The sequence below is a fragment of the Orycteropus afer genome, unplaced genomic scaffold (genome assembly GCF_000298275.1).
Source record: "Orycteropus afer afer isolate SDZICR_OR568_19922 unplaced genomic scaffold, OryAfe1.0 scaffold00130, whole genome shotgun sequence".
In the NCBI taxonomy this organism is placed as follows: domain Eukaryota; kingdom Metazoa; phylum Chordata; class Mammalia; order Tubulidentata; family Orycteropodidae; genus Orycteropus; species Orycteropus afer.
In genome coordinates, this window is record NW_006921717.1 from 1,604,199 (window position 1) to 1,615,718 (window position 11,520).

At 55.8% G+C, this 11,520-nt stretch overlaps 1 pseudogene; it reads right to left on the reverse strand.

Moving 5' to 3' along the window:
• Positions 1-4,811: 4,811 nt before the first annotated feature.
• Positions 4,812-10,744, reverse strand: LOC103200428 (annotated as a pseudogene).
• Between the last annotated feature and the right edge of the window lie 776 nt (positions 10,745-11,520).

Below are 11,520 nucleotides of genomic sequence, written 5' to 3' on the forward strand. Positions count from 1 at the left end.
CCAGCCTTCTAGTTAGCAGTCAAGTGCCTTAGGCACTATGCTACCAGATCTCCCCTCAGTACCATGCATCCCCTAAAAATGTATAACCCAGTTCATCTCCTTCTGCTAAAATGGTACATGTTGCTTTTGCAGTCAATTGTTCGTATTATAAAAATTAAAAAATAATAATAACTCTCACTATTGTCGAATCAATTTGACTCATAGTGACCTCTCCTTGGGTTTCCAGGGCAGTATCTCTACAGAAGCAGATTGCCCAGTCTTCCTTCTGAGGAGTGGCTGGTGGGTTTGAACCACCAACCTTCTGGTTAGCAGTCAAGTGCCCTAGGCACTACACTACTAGAGCTCCTACACCACCAGAGCTCCATTTAAAAGGAAGTTACATCATGGATAGGTAAGATACAAACACATGTATATGTAACTTACATATCGTGTTTGAATGCACGACTGAGCGGGGGAGGGGCACCACAGATGATCAGTGTTCAGAAGCCCCCACATGACTTAATCTAGCCCTGACCCAAAGGACTGCCCCAAAGGGGACGTGTGCAGGCCTGTGCACCCAGGCCGTGTGGAGCCGTGGGAGTCGGGCTCTGGGTTTTCAGGCCTGGGGGGTCTGGTCACAGGCACAGCTCTCAAGGCCAAGGTGTGGCAGGTGAGTTTAGGGTGGCAGCCTGAGTCACCAGCTCTTGTGGTTTCCTGGGAGGGGCTTGCTTGGCGGGGCCCCCAGAGCCATGTGCGGGGAGGCAGCAGTGTCTGCACACGTCTTTACACCTGGGCATTCTGACAAGCACTCAAGCTGCCATCCCCTGGAACACGTGTCCCGTCTCCCCGGAGCCCAGGACCAAGCCCAAACCAGGAGCTGTTTCTCAAAGGAAGGACACGTGGGCTCCTGCTTTCTCGCTGCCAGATGTCCTCCCATTCACATTTTCAATTTCCAAGGGAAAGGCTTCCGGTCAGCTTGGCTCCAGACAGGGCAGCTGGAACCAGCTCTGGAGAAAATGGGGTTTCTGAAAGAGAATGAGAGGGAGATGCTGATGTCCAGAGAAGGGAGAAGAAGGGGAGTGGACCAAAGTCCTCGGCAGTTGGGGGGACAGGGCCTTTTGGAGGCAGTGGGCAAGGTTTGTGATGGCAATTTATCTCTTGGCTCAAAATTTTCCTTCTAGGAAAAGAAGAATGAAGAAAACCAAAGATTCATGGAAAGAATTAGTCCTTGTGATTGGTACACCATGCGATCCACAGCCTATAGGACTGTGAGACCAGAAGAACTAGATGGTGCCCGGCTACCACTGTCAACCACTCAGAGGGGGATCTATGGAGGAGATCCTGGATAGAGAGGGAGAGCAATGTAGAACAAAACTCAAAATCATTTGGGAAAAAAAAAAAAAAATACGGGGGAGAATAGGTTTGCTGGTCTGATAGAGCCTGGTGGAACCACTGAGACTATGGCCCCTAGCTGCCCTTCAGGTCTGGAATTGAACCCATACCTGTGGCTTCCAGCCAAACAAAAGACAGGCATAGGAGTTGAATATTTACCTGATGTAGATACACTCCTTGGAGAGAACAATGGGAGAAAGAAGGGCTGCTTATGCACAGGGAGACGGCTCAGGGAGCAGGAGTGCATGGAGGGATGGACACAGGGAAGAGGTGACTGTCGGGAGGAAGTGGGAGGGGAGCTGTTGCATTGTGGTGAATTGTGGTCAATGTCATGAGACAAAGTGTACATGAGCTACTGTCTGGAAAGCGAATTTGCTCTGTAAATTCTCACCCAAATCACAATTAAAAAAAAAAAAAAAACCATGTACCTCACAGCACTGTTTAAGAATTAAATTAGATAATGTATAAAATTCATACTATTAAAAAAAAAAAAAAAGTTTCCTTCAGGAACCTTCTCTGGCTCTCTCTCTCCCCAGTAGTCAAAGCCACCCTGCCAGGCTGCTCAGGCCAGATGCTGTACCCATGAGCTTCATGTCCCTAGTCTTTGCAGAGAGCACCCCGTTCCTGGCCAGGGCCCTGTCCATCTGTTGCAGCCCTTCACCCAATGTCTGTCCCGAGGGGGAGGCTGAGCAGTGGAGCTTTGGTCTCGGATGACTTCACTCTACTCGGTGTCTCTCCCACCTCCACCCCTAGAGTCTCTCAGCTCCCCATGACTGACAGTTCTCAGGCCTGGTCTTGGGGAAACTATACCAACATCACAGACATCTCTCTCTCATCCCCTTCCCTGACCACCTGCACGGGCTGGAAGAGGCTGAGTGTGTTCGGGGTTACATTGTCCTGAACTTAGAACAAAGGTTATATCCGATAGGATGGGCTGGGCTGGGCTGCAGTTATCAGACTCCCTGCACATGCGGCAATGCAAAACCACAAGGGCATTTCTCAGTCGCACACGTGTCCATCACACACCAGTAGGGGGTTCTGCTCATGTACCCTTCACTCGGGAACTGGGCCTGCATGCGACAATCCCCTCTGCCCACTGCCCATCTGCCAGCAGAGGTGTTACCTGGGGCTGCCTTAACAAATGGCTTAACACAAGGGGAGTTTAGTCTCTCACCTATCTACCTGGAGGCCTGGAGTCTGAAATGGAGGAGTCGGCAGAGCTGTACCCCCTCTGGAAGCTCTAGGGGAATTCCTTCCTGTCTCTGCCCTCTTCTAGGAGCTCTCGTGGTGTACTGCCTAAGGCATTTGACTGCTAACCAGAAGCCTGGCTGTTCAAATCCACCAGCCACTCTTTGGAAGGAAGGTTGAGAAATCTACTTCCACTGTGATAGCGCCTCGGAAACCCAAGGAGGGGTCACTACAAGTCAGATCAGACTCGACGGCAGTGAGTTTGTGTTTTTTTTTTCAGTTTTCTTCCCTCTTCTGGTGGCCTTTGCATTCAATCCAGGGCTTAGAAGTGGTTCGGTGGGTTCTAGTCCCAAGGAAAATGTGCGTTTCCACCGCCGGGGATCTTATTAAAATGTGGATTCTGATTCAGCACTTTTGGGGAGGAAAAGCAAATTCTCAGCAGAGGATCAAAGCCTGGTTCATTTCCTTGGCTTGTGGCCACATCACTCCAACCTCTGCCTGTCCTCACATGGCCATATTCTCCCTGTGTCTCTCCCGTGTGTCTCTGATAAGGACACTTTTCGTTGGATCTAGGCGCTATCCAGGCCAAGGGGCTGCTCCTGGAGAGAACACGTGGGCTTTTGCTTTTCCCTGTGAGATGTCCCTCCAGTGAAGTCTCAGATTCCCAAGGAAAAGGCTTGGCTGGGGTCACATGTCACCACCACCTGAGATCCTTGAGTTAATCACACCTCCACAGACCCTTTTTCCAGCTGAGACTATACTCACAGGGGCTGGGAAGTGGGTGTATTTTTTTGAGGGAGGCAACATTCAACCCACCACGGCCAGAACATGTCATATGGTTCTGCTTGACTGCTAAGGGGACATGAGGATATAGGAATATCCTCTGGGTGAGCAGTCGTGGCCTCTAGGAAATGGAGGTGCACTCAGTTACCATCCCTGTCTGCACCAAGAGCCTGCACCAGGCTTCCTGTTCTTTTTTACCCCCACACAGTGCATTTGGACTCCATGGTGTGTGTGTGTGTGTGTGCGTGTGTACCTTAATGTATTTAGCCAATTCACTATGGATGGGCATTTAGGCTGTGTTTCTGGTGATTACTAACAAGCATGCAATGAATAACCTTGTTAATGCCTCTATTCACACATGAACAAGCTACTTAAACTTTCTGTGACTGGTTTTCTTATCCGCAAATAGGAATAATAGAATCTGCCTCAAGGGTGGTGTCTTAATTATCCAGTATCGCTAAACAGAGAAACCACAGTAGGTTGGCTTTGACCAGTCGGCATGTATTTCTCAGTTTAGGCCAGGTCTGAGCCTGCTTGGGCTGGTGGTGGGAGCCCTGTGCCATGGGCAGGACTTCCCACGGAGGTGTCTTTTCCCCTCCAGGCTGCACTGAGGGGACCTTCCATAGCTCCTCCTCTCCAGCCACCCCTGGGAACTCCTGCCTCTGCTTTGCCTGGCCCTTCACCACCGAGGACCCCCAGCGAAGCCCGCTCAGGCAGGGTTGCTGTCTCACCGAGCTCCACCCTTAAGCAACCTGTCGGGGTTGCTCCCAGGCCCACCAGGCAGCAGGAGGTCAGATGAGCGCCCACCTGAACGAGCGTCCGTCCCCAGACCCAGCCAGAACCCTCAGAGCTGCTGACCCCATGGTCCTGGGCCTGCCCTCAGCTCCCAGCTGCCCTGGAGCCACTCCCCCAGAAGGCCGCTCAGGACAGGGAAGCATGTTCCCTGGAGGGAGTCTTCGCTCTGAGTTTCTTTCTGCATTCTCTAGTGCAGGGCCCCCGCTTCTTTCTCTTTCTACTTGTTTTATTTTATTTTATTTAACCCTCTTCCTGTTTTTGAAGTTCAGTAGTAAACTCAGCCTGGCGGCTAAGGCATCTGGCTGCCAAGAGGTCAGCGGCTCTTACTCAGCAGCTGCTCGGTGAAAGATGAAGCAGTCTGCTTCCGGAAACATTTACAGCTTGGAAACCCAAGGGAGGGTCTCTATGAGCTGGGATCAACTTACAGCAGTGAGAAACATGGCCTAGATCGAAGATTCTGGAAAGACGCTCCAGCTGTGTCTTAGGATCCAAGTGTCTCGACCCTGCCCTGTCCCTCACTGCCCACCCTTCCCTCCAGCCTGACACCTGGGGACCCAGAGACCCCTCCCAGGAAACAGTGCTCACACCGTAGCTCCTTTTCCAACCTTTATTGGTCCTGGGGAAGGGAAGCGGGCAGGCCCCTCTGCACCACCACCCCTTTAGGTCCACAGCCCTCACTGTTTCCCATTGCCATTGATGGGGAGGTTCTTGTGCTCCGGGGAGGCCAGGAAGGCCTTGAGCTTGGGCCGTGCGCTGAGTCGCGCCACGTAGGCCAAGAGCAGGGGGAAGGCGTCCAGGCAGCCAGGCGCCAGCACCTGGTGGATCAACAGCAGGTCCAGCAGGTTGTAGTCAGCAAAGGATATCTGTGGGCAGAGGGCAAGGGGGCTTCCTTGGGTAGCAGCAGTGACTGCCTGGGGCTGCCTGCACCTAAGACGGCTCCCGAGGTCTTTGCACCCGTTTTCCTCTCTAGGAAGTGGGTGCAGAAGGGGTGGGGTGGGGCCGTGCTCACCTGATCACCCACGATGAAGGCTTGCCCCACCTTGTTCTGGGACAGCAGTGTCTCAAAAGGCTTCAGGTGCCCAGTCAGTGCTTTCACGTAGCCATCCTTGCCGGCCTCCTGCCCAGAAGATACCACCATGTGCCATCTTCCTTGTGCAGCTGCCCTTCAGCCCAGCTCCGCCCCCAGATGGCCCCTTCTGTTAGTACCAGTCAGGAGGGTCAACCGCTCCACACCACCCAGGCCGGGGACCGGGAGCCTCGGGGCTCTGTGCTCATCACCACGCCCAGCCACCAGCCAACCCTGTCCATGCCAGTGACTAACTCTCCTCTGTTCCCACCGTGCAGATTACTGCAGGGCCTCGGAGCTGGCTCCTGCTAGACCTCACGCTTGGGCAACGTGCTGCCTACACTCCTAATGGCCCCCACGGCTCAGGAGAAGGTCCAGATTCGTGGGTTCGGGCCTCCTGACCTGGTGTTTCTGAAGCTGCAGCTCCAGCCATGCAGCCTCTCCATACACACACACACTCACGTGCTCACACACATATGCACACACTAACACACAGGTACACATGGATCACACACATGTACCCCAATCATGCACAAGTCATGCTCAAAAATGCATGCACACATATACTCAAACATGCTCACACAGCATTTGAAAATACACAAACTCACACCCTTGTGAACACATACACATATGTCAAACACGCTCACACTCACAAACACTCGAACAGTTGTGTACACACATATACACGCACACATGCAAACACATGTCCACACGTACATGCACACACATACATGCTCTGCCTCCACTAAACTGGTCCCCTGCTCCAGTTGTGCCTACATCCGAAAGTGCCAGCCTCTCCTTCCGGAAGCTGACTATAGATCCTCATCTGCCTCCTCCAGGAAGGCCTCCTTGGCTCTCCCACCAAGGCCGGATGTCTCCCCTCAATGGACTGTTCTGCCATTGCCTGCCCCCAAGGAGGGAGGGTGAGGGCTCCACCCAGCCCCGGTGCCCTGCCTGAGGGGCTCCCGGAAGACCCTTTCTTGGTTCAGCCCGTAGTGCCCACAGGTGGCCTGCACTCACATAGTTGGTGTAGATGAGGGTGGAGTACTTGCACCGCAGGTCCTCCACGCCGTCGTTCACCATGTCCACCAGGGCGGCCTCCCGCGGGTCCTTCCCATAGAGGCCTGGGGGATGGGAGGGGGCAGCGTGACTGGCACCTGACTGATCCACCACCGGCAGGCTGACTTGGGCCAGGGTTGGGGGAGGGGAGAGCATGTGGAGACGTAATGGGGGAAAGGAACAAAGGAGCCAGTGAGCTGGACACAGCAGGGGCCCAGGCCGAGGGGAGGCAGCCTGGGGGACTGTAGCCGGGGCTGGGCGCGGCTTTGGGCCTCATTCCCTCAACTGCAAACCGGCGTGCTCTCCAGTCACAGGGCTGCCATGGACTGAAATGAATCAGGCTCAGGTGGCCAGCAATGAGAGGGGCTCAGGAATGCTGGCTGCCGTGCCCCACCCCCGCCAGAGCCGGGACCCCAGACTCACCCAGGGAGCGGCCCAGGTGCCGCAGGATGGTGTTGGACTGGTACAGGGTGAAGTCTCCATCCAGGAACTTGGGGAGCTGCCCGTACAGCTGGGGGCGGGGCAACAGCCAGGTGAGCGTACTGAGCTCAGTTGCTCCCTTCCCGTGGCACACTCCTGGGCCCAGCCCTGTCCCCCACACCCTCAACTCGCTCACTCACACAGGAGGCCTTGAGAGGGCCCTGCAGCCAGTCCTCTTTGGTCACCACCTCCTCCTTCCAGCTCTGGCCCTGGTCAGCCAGTAGCATGCGCATGGCCTGGCAGCGCCCTGGGGGTCACACAGGGGTGTGTATGAGGGTGTGGGGACCCGCCTCTCACAGCACACAGGGAGAGGATAGGCCCGGGGGCCAGGGATCAAAGGAGCCCGGGGCTGGGAGCCACAGGAGGGAGGGATAATGGGGCCTAGAGTCTCCCCGAGGTGGGTGAGGGGCCTCTGGGCTGCAGTCCCCAACTTCTGCCACCCCTCCTCTCCAGTCCTGGGCCCTTACCTCGAACCGGAAAGTAGACAATGGTGTAGGGTGGCACTAGGGTGGACAAAGAGAAGTTTGTCAGAGTCCGGAATGAGGGAGTTTGAGGGCGCACTGGCCATCCTCCCTACGGCCCCACCCCCAGTTCAAAGTGCTTAGGACCCCCTAAGAGCTGGCCTCTTAGCTAAGGGAGCCAGAGAGCCCTAGGAACCCCAATCTCCCGCTGGACCGGTACGAGGCCCCTGGGATCTGCTTCCCGGCGCTGGAGGAGCCCCGGGGTCTCCGAGCCCAGACTCAACGCTGGGAGCGCCGGCCCCTGGGAGCGCCAGCCGGCGCTGGGGGCTCTCCCCGACCCTGGGAGCCCGACCCCACGCCAGGGACGCGCTAGCCCCTGGGGCCTAGGCTGCGCGGGGACTCACTGATTGATGGAGTACAGGTGGCGGCAATGGAGCTCCGGCCTCAGGCCCTGCGGCCTCCGAGCCTTATAAGGGTCTCCCGGGCCCGCCCCTGTCCGCTCCGGCCCGCCCCGATGCTGAGTCACTGCGCTGGCGGGACGCGAGCTCCCGCCTCCCGGAGGGCCCGCGGTGGGTTCACGTCCAGCCTCGCAGGGGGCGCCCCCGGGCCGCCGCGCTCTGCGTCCCCCGTCGCCACGCACCCAGCCCCTCACATTGGTTTGCAGTGGGCGTCCCGCACCCAGCGGCACGTCTGCCCCCGGCGCCGTGCGCTCGGCGCACTCCTCCGGCTGGTGCTGCACCGGGATGTCCCGGAAGCACTCCTCACACGCTCGTTCTGCGGAGGGGTCCCGGTTGCACCGACCCCCGCCCGCATGTGGCGCCACGCACAGCTCCTGCGCCCAGAACAGCGAGCTCGCCTCGCAGCGGATGCCAGGGACCAGCGGCCTCTGCGCCCGCGTCCAGCCCCGCGCGCTGCGCGCACTTGCCCGGCTCCTCCGACAAAGGGCGCTCGGGCTGCACAGGCCTGCACCCAGAATTGCGTGGGCACCCCGCACGCACGCCCCTCACAGGGCGCCCCAGAACCCCCATCGTCCCTCTACGGGCTGGAGCGCACCGGTCCTTTCTCCCGTGGACGGTTTGCTAACCTCCCACCATGAGATGTGCGGACTCGTGTTAAGGGCTGCGATGTGCCTTTTAGAAGTTCAGGGTTGACAGAAGCTTTGGGGCTCCCCTGGCCCCGTCCCGTTCCCATGCTTGGGTCCCGGTTTTGGATTCTGGTTGACAGAGGCAAAAGACACAATCCCACACTGTCACAAAGGCACCGCCCCGCACACCTGGCCTGCAGACACACACACACACATACACTCACACACAGAGTTGTTTCTTTAACACCAGCCATTTGGACCCTGTCCTCGGATTCTTGCCATGCTCTGTCCGCCTATGCTGCTCACCCCTCATTTATCTCTAAATTGCCTCACTTCTTCTACTTAAGTTTATTTTGAAATGAGACCTTGTTTCACTGCCCCTTCCAAAGTGGAAACTCAGCCTCCAGTAGGTAGACAGTAACTGCACATATAGCAACAATGATAACAAAACTGTTTGAGTAGTTTATCTGGACACTGGTTGCAGGCTTGGCTTCATTCTAAAAAGTAGCTTTGTGGAGAAGTTGGAACCCTGGTACATTGCTGATGGGAGTGTAAATAAAACAGTACAGCCTCTACAGAAAAGTTTGGGGTTCCTCACAAAGTTCAACATAGCATTACCTCAGGACCCAGCAATTCCATGCTGGGGTATCCACCCACCAGGGCCGAAGGCAGAGATTGAAACAGATACTTGAGCATTGATATTCCCAGTAGAAGCTCTGGTAGCATAGTGCCTAAGGCACTTGACTGCTAACCAGAAGGCTGGAGGTTCAAACCCACCAGCCACTCCTCAGAAGGAAGATGGGGCAATCTACTCCGTAGTGATACTGCTTCAGAAACCCAAGGAGGGGTCGCTATGAGTCGGGTCCGACTCGACGGCACATAACAACAATAACAATTCCCAGTAGCTCTGTTCACGATGGCTAAAAGGTGGAAACCACCCAAATGGCCATCGACTTATGAATAGGCATACTGTGAGTGCTCAGACAATTTCTTTTAGAAGGATAAGGCTGCTTCCTATGAGGCAGAAGTCAGACATCCAACCATCTTACCAATTCTGACACCAACCGTCCCTCCCACGGTACCCACTACCTCTCTGCTGGATTCAATAATTCATTGCAACAGCCACATACAACTCACAGACAATACTCATGATTATGGGGTTTACAAGGGAAGTAACAGGTGACGCTTCAGGTTCAGGAATGCTCCAGATACCTTTCTTGTAGCACGACAGGCTCCCCTTACCCAGGCCTGCAGGCACGCCTCTCTGTGGCCCTCAGCCTCTGAGCCCCGCCTCGGCCCGGCTTGGGCAAATGTTGCAAAGCTCCTTCAGCTCTGCCAATAGGTGCAGGCACTCTGCCAGCAAGCCTCCTGTCCAAAGGCACCCAGCTTCCTCGCTCTGTGGGCTGGCAAACCTGCCGTCCCGTCTCGTGCTGGTCTCGGTTCTGGTGGTTCTGCTGCCACCCTCTCTGCTGAGGAAGTCCAGGGTCAGCATCTTGGGTCAAGGACACGCTCCACTCCTGGCTGACGTGTCCTGACGGAGTGAGAATCCCTCCTTCTGCTTCTGGGAGGCTCATTTGAAGCCTCAAGTAATAACAAAACTGACTGTACGATATAAGCCTCCAAACACCCCCAAACGACCCCCGCTCCGCCATCCTAAACTGTCCTCTCTTTCTTTGGGCTCCCCTCCCTATATTTACTTTTCTGAGCAGCCCAGCTGGCAGCTGCTGGTGCCAGCACATATCAGAAAGGAACATCTGCTTGTGACCACCAATGTAAAGAAACTCTTTGTCACCTGGGACATCTTGTACCACCCTCAGGAGGGAGCTCACCACCTGCAATGGCTGCCGGCCAGGCTAGCCTGGCTTGTCCTCCAAACCCCTCCTGGGATTGTTCTACTGCTGTGTAAGTACTTATAGGCCAGGGGAGAGGAGGGAGGCGCTTCTTTGAAGCCAGCCGGCCACCACCAGATACGGTACTGCCGTTCCATCACCAAAAACCAAACAAACTAACTCACTACCATCAAGTTAGATCCAACTCATAGTGACCCCTCCTTGGGTTTCTGAGGCAGTATCACTACGGAAGTAGATTGCCCAACCTTCCTTTTGAGGAGTGGCTGGGGGGTTTGAACTGCCAGCCTTCTGGTTAGCAGTCAGGTACCTTAGGCACTACGCTACCAGAGCTCCCAGAAGTTGCTAGTGATGATGGTTATACTTGTGTTTGCGACCTTTGAGCTGTGTACTCACAAATGGTGGAACTTTATCTATAGATCACCACACATACATTCATTAGCAGTTGTTGGAAGTGTTTCTGACACAATACCACTAAACCAAGTGCTTCCTGCCCTTTGGTGTTGTGGGGATTGAAGCAAAATTGCAAAGCATGCCAGGACATGCTTCAGTGATGTTTCCCCTTACCTGTCTGCCCCAGAACTTCATTCCTGGGGTTCAGGTCCCACATTCTGGGGCCTCCCGACAACAGTGGTGGAGACCAGGGAATCGGGGCCGAGAGGGAGCAAGGGACAGCCAGACCAACAGTGAAAGCCCCTCTGCAGAGCTGGTTAGCAGCTGTGGTTGTGGGAAGGCGTGGTGGCCAGGGCTGGGCAGGGCCCTGGACAGCTTCACGTTTGGATGGAAGCTTCTGGACTTGATGCCTGTGCAGTTGCGGGAAAACAAGAGAAGAGGCCGTAAGGATCTAGGGAAGACGCTCAGAGGAGACTGGGGGCTCTGGTCCTCCCTGAGTTGAGGGCCCTGGAGGACAAGCAACTGGATGAGACACTACATTCCCTGGTGAGTCAGGTGCCTGTGGCCCTGGAGCAGGTGTGTGTGGGGGTCCCAGGGGCAGAAAGAAAACCCGGCCTGGAGCTCAGCAGAGCCACTGGGTGAAGAGAGGAGATGGGAACGCCTTCCGGAGGGCCAGGCCTCCCCTCTTCTGCACCCTTCCCAGAGCGTCAGGAGAACTTCGTGGGAACAAGAACCCACAGCAGAGATGTGATTATTTATGTGGGCAACGAGACAAGCTTTCTCTTACTGGCCCGTGGAGCCCAGCATGCCAGGGAAGAGGGGTGAGGAGGGAGGGAGGGCAGGGTGGTTGGTGCAATGGGATGGGAAGGAGGGAGGAGGAGTGGGAGGAGGGGAGAGGGGTGGAGAGGAAACTGGCCCTGCACCAACTGGGGTGGCCCTCTCCCAGCCTGAGAGGCTCTCATACTCTCAGAGGCACCCCCAAGGGCTGTGCCC